Genomic DNA, 18,538 nt, shown 5'->3' on the forward strand with positions numbered 1-18,538 from the left:
AGATCCGCCACCATTGACACGCCATACCCCCAGATCCGCCACCGCTGACGCACCATACCCCCAGATCCGCCACCGCGGACACACCATACCCCCAGATCTGCCACCGTTGACACGCCATACCCCCAGATCTGCCACCGTTGACACGCCATACCCCCAGATCTGCCACAGTTGACACCCCCAGATCTGCCACCGTTGACACGCCATACCCCCAAATCTGCCACCACTGACACACCATACCCTTGCCCCCTCACCCCCAGAACTGATAATTCTATACCCCCTACACCCCCAGACTGCCAGCGCTGACACTCCACACTAGGGATCGACCAATATCGTTTTTTCAGGACTGATACCGATTTTTTTGGTCACCCTTCCAGCCAATAGCCGATATTAGGTGCTGATATTCTATACACTTAAAATTTTGAAAAATCAACACAATTTTTCGACACAAATCTGGTCATGAATATGTTAATGTTTATTACAATTTTTTAACATTAAGGGCTTGTTCTTCACACCATACCTGCCTGCATGAAAACTGATGGGAAAACCGCACAGATTTCACTTGCAGAGAAATGTTTCATATCAGTTTTCATGCGTGATTCAATCAGTTTTCATGCACGTTGTGTAAACACTGAACAGGGCACATAGAGAAGAACCATTGTTTCTTTTTTGTGCACTTGCAGAACGTGTCCAGCAAAACTGAAGTATCTGTCTATGCCATGGTGTGACTTAAGCTGGATACACACTATACAATTTTCTATAGATTTACCAAAACCATATAACATGACGTCAGACCTAAACACTTTCAATGTGTATGCAATCAGGCCGGCCCCTGCACTACATAGTTGAAGGTAAATCTAAAGGAAATCTAACAACAAAAGTTGTATAGTGTGTATCCAGCTTTAACGAACGAGGTCTAGAAGTAGACAACCGTGAAACATAAAGTGCTTGAAAAATAAAAACTTATTAAAGGTTTCCCAAAACATAGAAAAATTGCATAAACTTCTGCAGTGCACTCACAGCAATGATTACATTTAAATCACTACTGCAGTGCAAAAGCTAGACAGTGGACACTATACTTGCTTCAATACTCCCAGTTAAGTAGAACAATATTATAGTGCAGAAAGCCTAACATTTCAGCATGTTCACCTATTAAACGACTTCTGTTTTTTTTCATATATTGAAGCCAATTCACTAAAACCATGCTCATTTGGTACAGAGGAAGGAGGAGCAGAAAGGTATCTTCTAGCATGAGAGGCAAGTCTTTTGTAGGGTCCCTCATTTTCTTTCCACCACTGAAGAGGATCACCACTTCTTCTGTCAATTACTGGTTCCTTCAAATAGAGATGAAGTTCATCATCCAGGGTCATTATTGCAGATTCAGAAGAATCCTCCGCATGAGGCCCCAATAAAACACTGAACATGGCACGATGAAGATTCTCTTCCGTCTGTTGTCTTTTTGGACATTTGTCTGTTTTTGCAGCATCCTGCTCTTCCAGATTAGAAACCTGCTCTTCCTGACTTGACATTTCGGCAGGAACCTCCTGTTGAATATCTTCTTTCAGCCATTGTTTTGCCCTGGCCAATACATCATCAGAATAGAAAGCATGATTCTTTTATCAAGGATCCAAAAGACATGCCAGCACAACATTTTTTGCTCTTCGTGCTTCTCAAAATGTTTGGTGAGGCTGTCCCTCATGACCTGCCTACATGTTTTAATGCCACGTGTGTTGGGTCCTTCATTCTCTTGAAGAAGCATCTTCAGCACCCTCACACATGGGATGACAGATGAGTCGTAATGACTCGCCTCTAGTGTCACTTCCTCTATGGGGAGGAGGGTCTCAATGATATTGGCTACAATTGCGCACTGATCAGCAGTAGGACTAGAATATCCTCCATAATAACATGCATAGATTGTAAGAGCTTTCAGAATTCTTTGCAGCATGTGAAGTGTTGAGTTCCATCGTGTTGGAACAGCCTGAATAAAGTTGTTTTTGGGTAGGCCAAGGTCTTCCTAAATGCTCCTCAGTCGCTGCTTGGCAAGGATTGAATGGTGGAAATGGCCTGCATAACTCTTCAGCATACCAATTATATCAATCAAAGCTCTTTGGCTTGACAGACCTTCATTTACCACAAGTTGGAGGGTGTGTGCCATGCAACTGAGGTCTGACACTTCAGCAAGCCTCAATCCATTTTTCCCATGTTTGCTCCATTGTCACGAAGCACAAGCATTACTCGGGCTTTGTTCAATCCCCCAGTCTTCAAGCATGGCTAGAAACATTTCTCTAATGTACTCCCCAGTGTGGGATCCTTGCATCACTTTTGTATTCAACACCAATTGCCTTTTTGTCCATCCGCTGTCAATGAAGGGGCATGTAAGACCCATTAGTGATTGTTTGTTCGGACCAGCAGTCAGTCGTGAATGAGAGTGAGTTGCCAGCATTCTCTGATTGCAGCGTAGTCTTTACTTTCTCAGCTACCTTTTTGGTGAATCTTTCCCAGCATTTTGGTTCGATTTATACTTTACACTCTTCAGTGTGTACCTTGGCTCAGCTATGGACATTAGGGCTGGGCGATAAAACGATAACGATATGTATTGCGATAGACACGTGATCGATATCAATAAAAAAATTGTTCGATAAAACGTTTGATATTTTTCCTTAAGCAGTCTCACTCCTAGCGCTGCAAGTCGGCTTCTATTCCTCCTGCTTTTTCTCTTTTTTACAGTTCGAAGTTGCCGGCTACTTGCTCGGAGGCTATGATTGGATAGCGGTTAGGTACTGATTGATTTTCATTGGGACTTTGGAGGCGTTTTTCGATTGGTCCTGGATTCATTTCCGGTTCATCCGAGGTACGCTTCCTCTGTCCTTAGCAATGTGCGGTTGGCGCTAGCGGTGGGGGAGGTGATTGGCTGGATCAGACGCCGCTCCTCCCTTTCCGACTCTTGCAGCCATTTAATGGGGTGATCGGCGGTCCTGAACCACGCCCCCTGATGACGTCACGCTTCGACGAAAACGGTAGGGGACCGGTGATCGTCCGCCCTGTGTATACCCTGTAGTGTCCTCCTGTTTTACATCGCAGGAGACCGGGCTGCAGCTACCACACCATCCATTCAGAGATCCCCGCAGGATTTTACCTGGATGTGGAGGTCACATCTTTTCAACTTATCACCTGAGCTTCTTATTGGACTTTTTCCTTTTCCTCTCCACGGACTCTCCTTCTAATGTTTTTTCAGTACACTTTGATACATTGTGGAAATTCATCTATATATATATATATATATATATATACAGACTTGTATAAAGTACTCAAAATTTCTACTTGAGTAAAAGTACAAGTGCTCGATCAAAAAGTGACTTGAGTAGAAGTGGAAGTGCTCGCAGAAAAAGTTACTTAAGTAGAAGTACTAAAGTATTCAACATTTTTTTTACTTAAGTATTGCAAGTAGTTTTTTCAAAAAATGTGCTACTTAAGTACTAAAAGTAAAAAGTACCAGTAGTTTTGAAAAAAAATTTCTACTCAAGTACTGAAAGTAGAAGTACAAGTACTGTGTTATGTAGTTATTAAAGAAAGAAGTCAAAAGTTTGAACATCATATTGTTTTTTATTATTTCAAATGATTTATTCAAATGATTAACCTAAAGGACAATCACAATTCCTTAGGCTGTAACTTTTTGTAAACAAAAAACAGATAAAGTATGTCCTCCCTTCCCCTTTTAAAGCATCCACCTTTTAAAGCCAGGGGTGGTCTCCTTCCTGAGCTTCCTCACTCTCACAGCCAGGCAGATCACTTGAAATTGAAGGGCCAGGGGTGGAAGGTGGTGTTTTTGGTTCGTCCATCTTTTCAGCTGATCAAAAGGCAGAACAGGAGCATGCGCAGTTTTCTTAATCACGGTTTGATTTGATTCGCTCAATTGATGATGATGTGCCAGGCCAGCTTCATCAAACCTACAACGCTTAAAGTGAAAAATGCTTCAAAAACTACTAACAAAGTGGCTGTGCTAAAAATGCTAATAAAGTGCCTGCAATTATATATATATTCTTCTTGTATTCAAAATCATCGCCCACAGTATCAAAAATAAAGTGACATGTCTGTGCTAAATGCAGTGCAAATTATTCCCACAATGTAAATGTAATTCATATAAAATATATATGACCACACCACAATAAAATAAGTTGTGATTGTGAATAAGTTAGGTACAAGTTTAAGTGTGTAAACTAAACTTTATAACGAAAAGTCCATAACTGAATTCCAGTGTGCAATCTAAGAAGTGCTGTCACTTGCTGTCAGATGCTTCCACCTTTCTTCTGTGATCTGCTCAAGTAAAGTGGTGGACTGGATAGCCGCTCTCTCTGCCTCTCACCTTAGTAGCACTGGCACTGCACTGGTTCAAAAAGCTTTCTATATTATTTTCATTATAAGAACTTGTCAGAACATGCTTCCACCACCTGTCCTTCACACTAGTAGTGCTCATTTGCTTTGCTCAAGTCAAGTGCCACTGCCAGAAGTTCATCAACTAATCTTAAGTTATTAATATCTTATGAGGAGAGGACCAATGAGATTGAGAATTGAAATAATTAAATATATATGGCTTTTTGAACCAGTGCAGTCAGTGCTAGTGCCACAGTGCCACCCAGACGCTATCCACCAGTGCCACCACCATTAAGTGTGTTGGTCGGTCACTCGAGCACTGAAGGAGGTGGAAGCATCTGACAAGTGAAGTGACACTTTAGATTTGCACACTGGAATTCATTTATGGACTTTTCGTTATAGATAGGTTTACACACTTCAACTTGTTGCACGCACCTGACCTAACGTATTTCATAACTTATTTTATTGTGATTTTATTGTCATATTTTATATGAATTGAATTTATTGTTACATTGTGGGAATAATTATTTTCACTGCATTTAGGCTTTAGCACATTCATGTCACTTTATTTTTGATACTGTGTGGAGTGTGGGCAGGGCACTGGGGGCAACGATGATATTATATCGATTGCACCTGCACTTTATTCGCACAGCCAAGTTGTGTTTGTTAGTAGTTTCTTGATGCACTTTAAGCGCTGTAGCACAATTTATTTGTTTGTTTCATATTTTCTTTTTATTGGAAAGATTTGGTATAGCAGCTTTTATTATACACAGCCTTTATTTTCGTATGTGCTGATTTACAAATGACATTATACACATTTTTTTGAGCTTTATGCAACCTGCCATCTACTGTTCTGGCAGTGGTCATTTTTTTTAAAGTAACGAGTAACTATGCAGCACAAAAAAAAATACTTGAGTAGAAGTATCGAAATCATCGAAAAAATGTAGTGAAGTAAAAGTAGAAGTAGGAGAAAAAAATTCTACTCTAGGAAAGTACAGATACCGCATTTCGGTACTTAAGTACAGTACTTAAGTAGTTCTACTTCGTTACTATACATCTCTGTATATATATATATATAATCTATCAGTGATTGCCTGTTTTTGTGTTTTCCATCAAGCGCTGCATACTTCTTTTTTCATTTTTTCTTCTTCGTCGGAAGCAAACAGAGGACGCGAAGCAAGTATGGTTGTGTTGACATTTTATTGTCTTAAGAACTGAGGGGATTATGATCAGAGGAAGGTTAAGTTTAAAATAAAAATGTTTAAATGTAACATTTTTCTCCTGGTCCTTATTTTAAATGGGTAATAAAAAATATCATTAATTATCGATATCGACCGATATGAAACACTGATATCGTGATACAGTTTTCAGCCATATCGCCCAGCCCTAATGGACATCGACCGCTTAAATCCAGAGTCGGACACCATTGTAAATGGTTGGTTATCAGTGACCATCATCTCTGTGATTACTCTGTCCAGCAGTTGTGATCTTCAATCAGATTTTAGCCACCTGTTTTTTTCTGAAACATATCTGTTATTGTTGCCTGGGATAGTGTAGGGATTTCACTTTGTGATACAGTTTGTTTTTTCTGTGCTGCATTATATAATTCAACATGATGAACTCTTAGATGGGCCAAAAGATTTGACATATTTTTGGTTTTTGCAGTTGCCATGCTTACATTTGGTTCCCATGCTTACATTGTTTGTGCATGTGTTGCACAATATTGCTTTTCCTGGGGAGGGTTGAGATGAGAATTAGTCCCAGACCACACTTTACTTTTTCTGTCTGCATCCATCTCCATTGCAATTTGAAAGAGCGTTTATACTGAATAAGGGTAAAAAAAAATGCTGGCTGGCACAGGGACTGTGGCTGGCTTGCACTCTGCTGCTGTGGGTGGCTGGCTGGCACTCTGCTCTGGCTGGCGTGTCCCTTTTGGTGTGCACTGACTGTCCGGCGAGGGAGGCGGCCTTAGAAGCCAGAACGTGCAAGCCCTGTGCGCGGAGGCGCGTGGCGCAACATATGCAATGACGTGTGCTCCATGCACAATATCGGTCATATCGGTAAGCTTTGTGACCGATACTGATACTTCATAAAAAGTGAATATCAGCCCCACCGATATTCGGTTGATCCCTACTTCATACCCCCAGATCTGTCACCGCTGACACTCCATACTCGCCCCCTCACCCCCAGATGTGCCACCGCTAACACTCCATACCCCCAGATCTGCCACTACTTACACTCCCTACCCTGCCCCCTCACCACCAGATCTGCCCCTAGTGACACTCGATACACCCAGATCTGTCACCGCTTGCACTCCATACTAAAAGATTTGCCCCACTCCATACACCCCACCTTCTGATCTGCCACCGCTGACGTTCGAGATTTGCCAATGCTCCATACACCCAGATCTGCCGCCGCTGATGCTCCATACCCCAGATGTGCAACCGCAGACGCTCCATGCCCCACGCTCCGCAGACGCTCCGTACCCCACCTATCCGCAGACATTCCAGATTTGCCAATGCTCCATACCCCCGGTTCTGCCCTTGTTGATGCTCCATACCCCCAGATCTGCCGCCACTGATGCTCCATACCCCAGATCTGCCACCGCTGATGCTCCATGCCCCCCTGATCCGCAGGCACTCCATGCCCTCCGATCCGCAGATGCTCCGTAAAGATCCACTGACGCCCCCCCTCCCCTCCCGATGCACTGATGCTAAGATCCGATGATGCTCCGAACCCCCGATTTGCCACCGCTGACACTCCATACCCCCCCGATTTAAAATCCCATACAATTTAGAACTGCCACCGCTGACACCCCATACTTCCCAGATCTTTCACTGCTGACATTGTATACCACTCGGATCTGCCACTGTTGATGCTCCATAGTCCCTTATCCACTGTTCTCCTCCATCTTTTCCCTAAAACAACATTGTCTCCTGTAGCACAGCAATGCGTGGGTGGGAAATCCTCTTACACAAGTGAAATCCTCCTGTGAAATGATTTGGCTGCAGTGCTAGCCCTGGCACAAGGCGTGGGAGGACCACTCTGCTTAGCTAAGGAGTTTTTGCTACAAAGTTTTCTTTCCCGCAGGCAGCAAATGACCGATATAAATACTTCATGAGAATTATTAGGATTGTCGTGTATGGGCAGAAGAACGCACACTGCACTCCCGAGGAAATAAATCTGACCTCACATTTCTTTCCCCTATTGGCCCTGGCTAATCACATGACATCACAACACTGTCATTTGTGGCTACACTGGCTATCTTTTGCTTTGTATTAATAAAGGTACAATGTATCTCCAGCAAAGTTTTAAATCTTGCTACAAACTAGGATATAAACTCCTTTTTGTGGGCACCAGGTTCCATCAAATTCAGATCTTACTTTGTAAAAATAGCATAACTGGGATGTGCATAGCTATGGGAGGGGCCAGCAGGCCCCACCCACTATAGACTGCTTGCAGAAAACTATAGGAGGGGGCGGAGGCAAGACCAGTCACCCTGCACAAGGAGGGAGGGCAGCAGTGAGTGGTCTTTATTACAGGAAGCTCCTGAACAGAGATGACGTTTTAAGAAATGCACAAAGCACTCCAGGATTCAAGAAGAATACACATGATGAATGGATTAAGGCAGTATGTACTTATCCCAGAGTTCAGCTGTGTATGTTGGCTCCGTTCTTTGAGACACACCTTAGAAGTCGACAGGCCGCTGCATGACTCTGCTTGGGTGTGTACAGCCCCCGGTCTGGCAGGGCAGGGGTTAATGGCGATGTGGATTTGCAGACATCCTCCTCAGTCACACGGATGGACATTGATGCGCTGGAGGCACCGTTAGTCTAATGAAGTGCATCGGCCCGGCTCTCCTCCGCGGCTGGCACAAATCCTTTCAGACAGGTCTTCTTGTGATGATGGGAGAGAGACTGGCAGCCTTGGCGAGGTCCTGGGCGCCCTCTCCGGTCCCGGGCTTGTCTGCACCGCAGATCGTAATCTTCTGAGGCAGCTCCAAGTGTGCGGAGGGGTCCAGGCTTGTACTAGGCCTGGTCCTGGGTGGGGAGGGTAACTGAGGATGGTGGAGGGGGGCACAGGACGCATGGTAAATGGGATCCCTCACCTGAAATCTCATAACACTATCTTAACCACTTAAGCCCCAGCCCTATTTTGAACACTTTTTGTTCACAAGTTAAAACCAGTATTTTTTCCTAGAAAACTACTTAGAACCCCCAAACATTATATATATTTTTTTAGCAAAGACTCTGGAGAATAAAATGTCGGTCATTGCAATATTTTTTGTCACGCGGTATTTGCGCAGCGGTCTTTAAAATGCCATTTTTTTGGAAAAATCACATTTCACTGCATTTAAAAATTAATAAACAGTAAAGTTAGCCCATTTTTTTTGTATATTGTGAAAGATGATGTCACGCCGAGTAAATAGATACCCAACATGTTACGGTTTAAAATTGCGCCCACCCTTGGGATGGCGACAAACTACGGTCAATAGAGATCTCAATAGGCGACGCTTAAATTTATTTAACGGTTACCAGTTTAGAGTTAGAGTGTAGCTCTGGCGATCGCGGCGATACCTCACATTTGTGGTTTGAACAGCGATTTCATTTGCGGCTCGACTTCCGTATACGGTTTTTTTTTTGTGCGCGAGCTAACAGTGACGGGGGCGGCTAAATTTTTAATTTTTTTTCCCATTTATTTTATTTATTTTTTTAACTTTATTACAGTTTTTAAAAAAAAAAATAAAATCTGATCACTTTTATTGCTGTCACAAGCAATGTAAACATCCCTTGTGACACCAATATGTAGTGACAGGTACTCTTTATGGAGGGATCGAGGGTCTAAAAGACCCTAGACCCCTCTACTACACTTCCCTGTATGCTAAACGATGAAAACTGCGTTTTTGCATACAGCCGTTTTTTAAATCTGCCGCCTTTTGCAGCACAGTAACCCGGAAGTGACGTCATGGACGCCGCCTCCGGGTTACGTCACCGGAGACCCGGTCGAAGCCGTTTCCGGCCTTGATCGGGACTCCATCCAGCCGGCGGATGTGCCGGCTGGGTGCTCGGGGCTCCCGGTGGGACGGGAGCGCCCCGATAAAAGCCACGGAAGGCGGCGGGAGGGGACGTCCCCTCCCGCCCCCCCGGGTAACGATCGAGCGGCTCCCGAGCCCCATCGGTCGTTACCGACGGAATGCCAACCGTCGGCTCTAAACCACGGTACCGGGATAATGCCTCTAGCTAGAGGCATCATCCCGGTACACTACCGCAAAGTTTACCGACGTACCGATACGTTAGTATGCGGTAAGTGGTTAAAAGATTAGTGTGGATGTAACCAATCTGTTTCTAGGTTGTATTGTTGTATTGTCAACGCTTAAACAAGCTGAAGTTAGAAGCTGATTGGTTACTATGCACACCTGCACCAGATTTTGTGTGCACCAGTTTTGGTAAATCTCCCCCATAGTGAATGATTCTAGGTGCTAGTTACATATGCAGCCTCTGCTTCCTACTTAGTTTTGCTGCATAGGGACTGTGCTTTGCTGCTCCACTTTCTCTATCTGCTCATGGGGTCCACTGATTAGGTTCTAGATGTACTTGTTTCTCCATTAATAAAATCCCTGGCATGTCCCAATAGACAGGAACAGTATCATTTTTCAGGGAAGCTTCACCTTTTAACGTTAAAAAAATAAATAAAAAAAACATCACATTGTAAAGCGCTGCGCAAACTGTTGGCGCTATATAAATCCTGTATAATAATAATTATAATAATCTTGGCGCTCAATGTGTTACTAAACCCACAACAGTAAAATCAGTCCGTATATGCAATAAAGCACGCTTGTTATACTCATTGTGGAACCTAAGTGGTTAATGTTCCGTATTGTGTTAAAGGCTGTTTGATCCTGTCTTCTCTGATCCTCCCCTTATTCCACTGTCTCCAATCCATCTCCTAATAGTGCAGAGCCTTGCACATGCTCAGTTTGGTGTGTATTGCTGGCGAGTTGTTTTTTTTTTTTTTTTTTAGGAGAGTGCATGTGATCAGCACAGGCCCAATCAGCACTGTCCAGACAGAAGGTCAGAGGTCCTGCAGCCTCATAGGACAGTCAGAATACAATAAAAACTCCTCCTACAAGCTTTAACCACTTAAGCCCCAGAGGATTTGGCTGCTCAAAGACCAGGCCCTATTTTGCGATTAGGCACTGCGTGACTTTAACGGACAATTGTGCAGTCGTGCGACTCTGTACCCAAATGAAATTGATGTCCTTTTTTTTCCCACAAACAGGGCTTTCTTTTTGTGGTATTTGATCACCTGTGCGATTTTTATTTTTTGCGCTATAAACAAAAAAAGAGCGACCATTTTGAAAAAATAACAATATTTTGCACTCCTGAGGGAGATTGCGAGTGGCCGGCGGACATCGGAGCAGGGAATGGCAGGGAACAAGCAGGGGCATGCTAACGGGGGCGGGCCGGCGGCGCGTGCTCGCCCCCTACGGGCTCGTGGGTGAGCGACGTATCGTTACGTCACTTTGCCTTTAGGGGGCTGACTGCCGCAGTATATAAGCGTGCGGCAGTCGGCAAGTGGTTAACTAGACATTGATAGAAGTCACAAGACTGCTTTACAGCTGATGAGAAAAGGTATTTAGCAGTTTATATTTAGGCTACATTCACACCTGAGCGTAGCGTTTTCGCACGTTTTTTACCGCGATTTACAGGCGTTTTTTGTGCAGGCGTTTTTTGATTGAATAGAGACCAATGGAAAACGCCTGTAATCTGCCCATGAAGCTCATGTACTTTTTTGAGCATTGGGCGTTTTGCTTACAGCGTCAAAACGCTCAGATGTGAACAGGGGCCATTGAAATGAATAGGATTTGTCTTGTTGGGTGTTTTGAGAGCTGATCCTAGAGCAGAAAAACTCCCCAAAAACGCCCCAAAACGCCAAGATGTGAACGGAGCCTAACTAAAATAATTGCATTTCCATGTTCTGTGTACTGTGGGAGAACAGATATTTATCAACATTGTTAAGGCTGCTAGATAACTATAAAACGCAATGTTTTACATTGTATCATTTCCTTCTTTTAGATCAAAGGAATGAACTTCCTCTGTAAGTGAGGGCAGTTTAACCTCTTAACCACTTTAGCCCCGGAGGATTTGGCTGCTAAAAGACCAGGGGGTATTTTGCGATTCGGCACTGCGTGACTTTAACGGACAATTGCGCGGTCGTGCGACGCTGTACCTAAACGAATTTTGCGTCCTTTTTTTCCCCACAAACAGAGCTTTCTTTTGGTGGTATTTGATCACCTGTGCGTTTTTTTGATCACGCGCTATAAACAGAAAAAGAGCGTAAATTTGGCAAAAATAGCAATATTTTTCACATTTTTTTATATGAAATTCCCCCCAAAAAAAATGTAAAAATCAAAATTTTTTAACATTTTCAGCCAATTTGTTTTATGCTACCTATGTTTGGTAAAAAAAAATCACAAAAAGCATATTTTGATTGGTTTGCGCAAAAGTTATCACGTTTACTAACAAAGGGAAAGATTTTTGTCATTTTTTTTTTTTTTTTTAAAGCGTAATGGCGGCGATCTGATTTTTTTTTTTTTTTTTTTTTTTTTTTTTGTGGCGGTACTGCGACATTGCGACGGACAGATCGGACCCTTGACTGACATTTTTGCCACTTTGGGGTTACCAGTGACATTTCTACAGTAATCAGTGCTATACATATGCACTGTTACTGTAAAAATACACTGGCAGTGAAGGGGTTAACTTTTTTGAAAGGGAGGGGTTATGTGTGTCCCTAGGGGCGTGCTTTCTACTGTGATTGGCTGTGGCTTCAGATGTATGAAGAGTGATCAATGGTTCTACATAGTAGAACCGTATGATCATCCTTCATACACAGGGGAGAATGACAGGCAGCTTGTTTACACTAGCCGCCTGACTTTCTCCCTCTCCCCCGCGGATCGCAGAGTGACCGGCGGACATCGGGTCCGCCGGTCACACGCGCGGGGGGGTCCGTGACCACGCGGGAGCGGGAGCGTGCCTCCGGCGGCACGCGCTTGCTCCCTAGACCCTCACAAGCTAGTGACGTAGCCCTACGTCACTTTGCCTGTGAGGGGCTGACCGCCGACGTAGATAGTCGTGCGGCGGTCGGCAAGTGGTTAAAGTATAAGCCTTTATCCGACACTTGTTGCTTTCAAGTTAATCAGGATTTTTTGCTAGAAAATTAGAACCTCCAAACATTATACATATATTTTTTTAGCAGATACCCTAGAGAATAAAATGGCAATTGTTGCAATCTTTTATGTCACACTGTATTTGCGCAAAAGTCTTTCAAACACAGTTTTTTGGGAAAAAAATACACTCTAATGAATTTTAAAAAAACTAAACCGAAAAGTTAGCCCAGTTTTTTGGTATAATGCGAAAGATGATGTTACGCTGAGAATCGTGATCTTTATTGTAAGCAAAAAAAATCGTCATTCTCATTTTATCCAGAATTGTGCAGCTCTAACTTCCTCCCAGCCATCAGTAGGAGTAAATGAGCCCTGGCCAGCATAGTGTAAGCCATCGGGGTCCATTACAGGGCTGCCTGGCAGACAACGAATCCTCTGACGCACACTCAGCGGTGGCGATTCAATCTGGCTGCGTAGGTGGCTGGTCGGCGAGGATTTATGGTGTCGCCGTGTCTTGTTATTAAACAAAAGGGAGCAGGGGGGGATCGGATGCCAAGAGGAAAAACACTGACTCACTTCTGTTCCCTGCTAGAGGAGGAAATTACTGCTTACCAAGGCCAGAACTGTGATGGGTCCCCATAGCAAAACTAATACGGGGCCTCCTAGTCTTTTCTAATCTCCACTATGAAGGCAAATCCTTTACAAAGTACAATTACAGTGCTCAGCATAAATGACTACACCCCAACAGATTTGGCAGAAAACCTTTTACTTTCCTTTCAGAATAAACATTTTCTATGGGACAATATACTACAAATTACTCCCACAAATGTGGGCCATTAATTGCAACCAAGATTTGTTCATTTGCACACACAATTATTTTTCTTAAATTAATTCAAGCCCATGTTGCAAAAATGAATACACCCCAATGAAAGTCTAAGGCTGGCCATACACTATACAATTTTCTTGTTCAACTTTCCTTTAGATTTACCAAAACCATGTAATATAGGGTCAAACCTACAAACTTTCAATTTGTATGCAATCAGGCAGGCCCTTGTACTACATAGTTTAAGGTAAATCTAAAGGAAATTGAATAAGAAAATTGTATAGTGTATGGCCAGCCTAAGGGCCCTTTTACACAGCCTTTTTGTCAGGCAGACTCCGTTTTGCTTGGAGGGGAATCGATCCACTGATCACCGCTGAGCAGGCGAATGGCAGCTTTGTCTCCACGCTGTGTGCAGAGACAAAGCAGTCAGGTCCTGCTGTGCTCTATGGGGGAATCGGATGGGAACAGACCAGACGTCTGTTCGTTCTCATCCGATCCCATGCGATCCGATTCGCTGGACGGATGGAAAATAGGGTTTCCATCCGTCCAGATTTGACGGATCGGACATCCGATGCCCTATAGAGGCATGGGGCATCTGTTCAGATCTGCCTTACGGTCCACCTGTGTGAAAGGGGCCTAAGGGTTCTTTCACACAGGCTTTTCGTCCGGCATACTCCATTTTTCTCAGCGGGGATCGATCCGCTGATCACCGCTGAGCAGGCGGATGACAGGTCTGTCTCCGCTCACTGTGCAGAGATGGATCTGTCAGAGCCATACTCTCTTCTGTGGGAGATTGGATGAAAATGGACCACCTGTCTATTTTCATCCGATCCTCCAGACGGATGGAAAATGGGGTTACCATCCGTCTGGATTGGATAGCAGTGGGAGTCAGCGGAGATGTCACCGTTGATATCCGCTGCTCCATCGGGGTGCATGGAGCATCCGATTAGGTCCTCCTGAAAAACTGACAGGCGGACCTTATCCGAAAACCCGTGTGAAAGGGTCCATAGGATCCTTTCACATGGGACAAAGTCCGCTCTGCTCAGCAGGGGACCGATCCCAGTTGAGCAGGCGGATGACAGCTCCGTCTCCACTCTGTGTGCGGAGACTGAGCTATCGGATCCCTGCTGTCCTCAATGGGGAGATCGGATGAGAACGGACTGCCTGTCCATTCTCATCCGATCCTCCAGGCAGATGGAAAATAGGGTTTCCATCCATCCGGATTTCAAGGACCGGATCGGATTGGAGAGCAGCGGGTGTCAGCGGACATGTCACCGCTGACATCCGCTGCCTCATAGGGATGCATGGAGCATCCGATCAGGTCCGCCTGAAAAACTGATGATCGCATCGGATCACCCGTGTGAAAGGGGCCTTAAGCCCCATACACACGCGTCAAAAATCAGTAGGGAATTTTCGTCCGACGACCGATCTGCCGATTTTCGGCTTGTTAGTATGATGCTTCCGACAACCAACTCCGACTTTTCGGCCGAAAAAAATCTGGTGTGCATGCTATAAAATTTTTGTCCGCCGTCAAAACACGGCCGATTTTCATGCAGTCAGTACAGATTTCGACAGGGAAAAATCTGAGCAAGACTAGGCATGCTCAGAGAAGAAAGAACACAAAGAAAGCAATCCAACACATGACATCACTTCTGAAGTAGAATTTTGTCGGGCGAGAAAATTCTTGTGCAGTCTAGGCACATTCCAACCAACAAAACACCACTCTGGACAAAAGACGGGCGATCGGTCGGCCGATGATCATTGCGTGTGTACTAGGCTTTAGGAACAAAGCTAAATTTTAGACAACAAAATCCTAATTAACAAGAATTGAACTTCAGGTGAGTGTAATTATTCATTAAACAGATCTCCAGCAGACAGCCGATTCTAAAAGGGTGTTACTAATTAAAGAAAACCCCTTCCCGTTTCATGCTATCAGCAATGGCACCGCATGGAAGAGAAATGTCACAAGGCCTAGGAAAGATAATTTACACAAAGGTGAAGGCTACAAGAAGATCAGCAAAGCTTTACTTATCAGTCAGAATACTGTAGCAAATGTGATATACAAACATTTAAGAAAGATGGAAATGCTAATTTCTTACAGAGACGTCCAGGCCGTCCACGGAAGGTAACACCTCAACAGGAGCGTCTTCTTATGAGAAGGGTTGAAGAAAATCGCCATGCAAGTTCACTGCAGTTCGCTAAAGAAGTAAAAAGCCAAATTGGGATGATTGTTTCCCATGAAACAATACGGCGTACACTGCAGAGGAATGGCATGCATGGGTGTCGTCCACGAAGGAAGCCTCTCCTAAAGCCTATGCACAAAAAAGCCCGCCTAGAATTTGCCAGGGCCCAGGCTGAAAATGACTACTGGGACTTTGTACTCTGGAGTGAGACAAAGATAAAGGTTTTTGGGGCTGATGGCTTCAAAACTGTATGGCGTCGCAAAGATGAGACGTACAAAGAAAAATGCATGATGCCTACAGTGAAACATGGTGGTGGCAGTTTCCTTCTGTAGGGCTGCATGAGTGGTGCGGGTGTCGGGAAGCTGCATTTCATTGATGGTATCATGAATTCACAGATAAGCTGCTCTATATTGAAAGAGAAGAAGCTACCATCACTCCGTGCCCTTTTCCAACATGGCAATGATCCAAAACACACATCAAAGGCCACTGTTGCATTTCTGAAAAAGAAAACGGGGTTGAAAGTGATTCAGTGGCTAAATATGTCTCCTTATCTGAACCCAAAGGAACACCTATGGGGAATTCTGAAAAGACAAATTGAGCATCACTCTCCATCCAGCATCCAGGCTCTAAAAGAGGTCGTTCTTGAAGAATGGAAAGAGATATATACACTGCAATATGTCGCCAACTTGTTCATTCCATGCCTAGAAGACTTGGTGCTGTCCTTATAATTCATGGAGGTCATACAAAATACTAGATGTAGTAGTTTTTGTTGTGGGGTGTATTCATTTTTACACCAGCTAATTTGAGTAAAACAGAAGATTTTGTAATCTAAGTTATATTATTAACCTTACTTTCCTGTAATGACCTAAACAAATGTTCAATAAAACTCAGTTTTGTCAAAATTTTGGAAATTGTTCTTGTGTTCATTGAGATATTGATTACAATCTTTTTTTTTTTTTAAAAAGGGGTGTACTTATTTATGCTGAGCACTGTATATAGTAATGTATAAAGATGAGCAAAGTTATACATCATTTCCAAATGAATCTATCAAAGCTATTGCCACCTGCAGCCACAGGGCTCGGGCCCCTGTTCTTTGGAGCCCCACAGCAGTCACATGGTCTACTATTACTATAGTCACCCCATTGGCAGATGTGTAGTACAGAGCCCCAAACTTCTATCCTTTCTAATGCAACAGACAACCTTTTTTAACTACATTTGTGGCATCCAAATGAATTTGTCAAAGCTTTTACTACCTGCGGCCAGTCAATTCTGGGCCCCTTGTGTTTCGGGGCCCCACAGCAGTCATATGGTCTGCCATTACTATAGTCACACCCTTGACAGCAGCGTAGTACAAAACCCCAAGCGTCTATCCTTTTGGACACAAATCCCTCTATTCTTCACAGCATCTCTCCTGCGGTTGACAGATCTATAAATGTTTAATTTAATAAGCTGTGGTGAGAGGGGCCCCATGGCAAAACTGGTACGGGACCCTTGTGTCTTTATTGTAATCTCCATCTTGAATACAATTCCTGTAGTATTACCAAGTATCAGTTATTCACATAGGAATTATATAGAGCTGCCAAAACTTTATTTACATTTGTTACAACCAAATGATTTATTTAACCTCTTGCATTATTCAGCGATGGGCCCCCTGTGTTTTCTGGACCCCACAGCAGTCACATGGTATGCTATGACTATGGTTACACCCTTAGCACTAGTGAAGTACAGAGCCCCAAACATTTATCATTTTGATTAAAAATCCCTTTCCTCTTTATAGCGTTTTCTTCTGTGGCAGGCAGATCTGTAAATAAAATTTTATTTGAATAAAATAGTTTAATGTCATTTTATATTCTGACATTTAAATGTTGCCGTTTTTTTGGAGCCGCTGGGCAAATATTTGTTTTCTCCTAGTAAACTAAAGTAGTTATAAATCCAATTGCTAAAATCTCATGTAAATGTTAATATGTCAGTGTAATTCCTTTTTAAATCTTAAGCTTTCAATTAAACCAGCACTGGTCCTCTTGCCCAAGGGGGCTCTGTTGGGGCACTTCCTGTTATAGGGTGACACATTATGTATAGTGGTGCCATTCATTTGGTGTTCTTAAAGAGTCTCTTCTTTCTGTCTCAGGGCAGTACAGTGTGGAGCATGCACAAACCTTAAGGAATAATTCCATCCAAACCTTATATTTTATGGGGCTTTTCCACTGCATGGAACCGAACGGTTCGGCTCGCTTTTGTGCTTTTCCACTGCATGGTACCGCATGGTACGGTGTAGTAACGGTACGGTACTAGTTGGTGCCTGGTAGGCGGAGTCACCTGGATCATTATACACTCACTGGCCACTTTATTAGGTACACCTGGCTAGTACCGGGTTGGACCCCCTTTTGCCTTCAGATTTGCCTTCATTCTTTTTGACATAGATTCAACAAGGTGTTTGGAAACATTCCTCAGAGAATTTTCTCCATAGTGATATGATAGCATCACGCAGTTGCTGCAGATTTGTCGGCTGCACATACATGATGCCAACCTCCCATTCCACCACATCCCAAAGGTCCTCTATTGGATGAGATGTGATGAGTGTTGAGGCCATTGGAGTACAGTGACCTCATTGTCATGGTGAAGAAAGCAGTGGTGAGATGATTGGAGCTTTGTGACATGGTGCATTATCCTGCTTGAAGCACGGCAGGTGTGCAGAGTTGGGAACTCAATAATAGAGTCCCTGAGACCATCCTTAATAAACTGAAATATCAGTTTTGGGTGGATTACCCTTTAAAGTAGTTGTAAATCTCAGACACGAAATATGAACAAAGCATATCCCTCTATAGTGTGCACTTGTCTCAATCCGGAGCACTAAGTGCCATTTCTGTCTGCTTCTTCGTTCCTCTGCTATCACTTCTGACAAGTTTTCCTAACACCATGAGAAAAAGGGGACAAGAAGTATCTCCAGCACACAACCTGTGAATGACAGCCTCAGCCTTGTCCCTGTGTGGTGTTTTAAAT

The 18,538-nt window shown here is 43.7% G+C and overlaps 1 protein-coding gene across 2 annotated transcripts in view; it reads left to right on the forward strand.

The window, feature by feature from the left end:
* The window catches only part of KIAA0513, a 129,375-nt gene that overhangs the window by 50,992 nt on the left and 59,845 nt on the right, over positions 1-18,538 (forward strand). The window lies entirely within an intron of this gene.

The sequence above is a fragment of the Pelophylax lessonae genome, assembly GCF_965119305.1.
Source record: "Pelophylax lessonae genome assembly, chromosome: 10".
NCBI lineage: Eukaryota > Metazoa > Chordata > Amphibia > Anura > Ranidae > Pelophylax > Pelophylax lessonae.